Here is a 2,863-nt window from a genome sequence, read left to right as displayed (position 1 = left end):
AAAAATTACATTTGATTTTAAAATGCCCTGTGTGCAAAGACCTAGCATCAAGAATATATATCCTTAATTGGGATGATGGATTATTGATAAATTATGAAGAGTTAAGTGGATATGTTCAGGTATGTACTTTGAGAGGGTGTCTTCACCACAGACTTGATGTATCTTAAAGGAAGCCAGGAAGGAGGATTTGTAGTAACTTATCTTGTTTCCTAAACTTCTATATTCTGTACCATTTATACCAACAGTGAGGTGCTATAGGAAAACAGAAAGATGGTGAGGAGTAAAATAAACAGAAAGAGGAATAGATCAGAGATTCTCAGTCTTTCTGAAGTATTCTGACGTATTTCAAGTAGGCAGAATTCATAGCGGCCTGGGTTTGATTTCAAACTGCTATACATATAAGGTGCCCCTTAAAAAATTTACACCTCCAAACTACAAGCGTCTAAAAGTCACAATTCAATTGAATTGGGTTTTGATTCTTATTAAATTAAATATTCTGAGGATCGAGGATTGATTCCATTGAATGATCTCCAGTTACTTACACATTTATCTGCTACATTTTGTTTTGAATTAGAGCGAAGGGTGGGAGAGGAAGGGAACAAAAAGCACCGAGAAAGAAAGAAAGGGCAATAAAGCCCAGCAAAAGGGGTTGGAAAAGGAAGCAGAAGTCAGAAAATAGAAGCAGGGGCCTACAGGACACATTTCATCTACTTCAGACTCTTGTCTGGGAAATGATGCTATCATGATCCAACAAGTCATACACTAGAGACCAGCTGTTCCCACTCAATTTCTGTTTAGATTCTGAAGGGTCTGCTTACTTGGGGGCACCCAAATTCTAATGTTTTTATTTTTTTGGCAGTTTTTCTTTTTTTGGCCGGGGCCAGGTTTGGGGCAGGTGCCCTACTCCTTTGAGCCATAGGCGCTGCCCTTTTATTTTTATTTTTTTGAGACAGAGTCTCAAACTGTCCGCCCTGTGTAGCATGCTGTCATGTCATCACTCACAGCAACCTCCAACTCTTGGGCTCAAGTGATCCTCTTGCCTCAGTTTTTCTATTTTTAGTAGAGACGGGGTTTTACTTTGCTCAGGTTGGTCTCGAACTCATGAGCTCAAGCAATCCACCCATCTCGGCCTCCCAGAGTGCTAGGATTACAGGTGTGAGCCACTGTGCCTGGCTGAGGGGTACCCAAATTCTATGAAGACAACAGTGATGATAGTCTTACCATAGAGAAATAGATAATGAAACTCAGCTGAAAAAAAGCCACCCCAGATGGAAGAAACCATGAAATAGGTAAGCTTTGTCTACTGCAAAGTGTCCTTTCTCATAATTTTCACCCCCCCTCAAATCAAATCAATCAGAACTTTATGCTTACCAAAGACAGAGCTAACTAGCATAAGTGCATTCCCTTCTTTGATATGAACCTGAATTAAGTCCAAATGAGGAATGCAACAGTTGAAATCTCTCAACTGAAAAGATCAGGACAAAAAGTGTTCTCTAAAGCTTGTGAATCACTCATGCCTACTTTAGCTCACTGTACGAATCTTGGGCTCTCTCATATACAGGACTGAGAACTCACAGTTCAAAATTAGTGATTCCTCAATCTGGTCCTTCCTTTTGTCATTTATTTGCCCCTATTTCTTACCACTTCCCAATATAAAGCTTCTCCCCCAGCAAAGCTAGTTTCTACACTACAAGATAGAATTATAGAGTAATAGATGTGGAAAGAACCTCAAAGATCACCGAGTTCAAGATCCTTGCTTGACAGATGAGGCAACTAATAATCAGCAAAGAACAGGCTTTAATGAAATTCCCAGAATTAGGAGCCTCTCTTCCTACCTTTGCTACTTTCTCTTCCTTTTTCTAATGGTAAGGATACTATGCCCATACCTTAACATGGGGGAGCTAAACAATAAGTTCAGTTGTAAGAATTAAAAAAGGGAAAGCAGTGAGTATTTTAGCTCAAAATTTTCTCTGTTCCCTCTGGAGATCCAAAGAGGAGTTACATTGCACTCTTGAGAGACCCAGTCCTTTCCTGGGAAATCCTTATCCATGTCTTTCCACAGTCTTGTAACTCACCTCATCTTAATCCCAGCCCTGTCACATTGGATCTTTTAAATGTAGATACTATGTGTATCAAAGATTTTTGCATTAATTTTGACTTTAAAATATTGGATTAAGGCCAGGCATAGTGGCTTATGCCTATAATCCCAGTACTTTGGGAGGCCTACATGGGAGGATCACTTGACCCCATGAGTTTGAGACCAGCCTAGGCAATATAGCAAGATCATATCTGTATAAAAAATTTAAAAAATTAGCCTGGGCTGGTAGTGTGTACCTGTAATCCTGGGTACGTGAGAAGCTGAGGCAAGAGGATTTTTTGAGCTCAGGAGTTTAAGACGAGCCTGGAGAACATAGTAGAGTCTCAAAAAAAAAAAAAAATTGAGCAGGCATTCCATGTCTATGGAACAAAACAACAAAATTATAAAATTATATTGAATTAATATATTATTTATCTTTAAGGTTTTGGTGCCCATTTAAATTTCGTACCTGAAGTGAGTGTCTCACTTACTTTATCTTAATTACAACTCTGCCTTTGATTCACTCTTGGTTCTCATCAAATGACCCAAAGACAAGAACAAAATTGAAACGTGTAAACTTCATGGTTTAATTCAGTAAAGACTTTTTATTAAAGCAGAATAAAAATGATTCCAACTCACCCGTATTGGGAGGGTAAATTAATTAGTGTCTACCCACCAGTGGCTACCCATTTCACTCAGGGCGATCCCCCATGTCCACATTTCCAGTCTGCCCTAGGGCTGCTGAGAGGAGATGGGAGAATCTCAGACTCAGGCATCGATCTCAAG

Source organism: Otolemur garnettii, unplaced genomic scaffold (assembly GCF_000181295.1).
Source record: "Otolemur garnettii isolate 467f Iridium unplaced genomic scaffold, OtoGar3 scaffold00276, whole genome shotgun sequence".
NCBI classification, from domain to species: domain Eukaryota; kingdom Metazoa; phylum Chordata; class Mammalia; order Primates; family Galagidae; genus Otolemur; species Otolemur garnettii.
The sequence above is the reverse complement of the archived record's forward strand: the minus strand, read 5'-3'. Positions refer to the sequence as shown.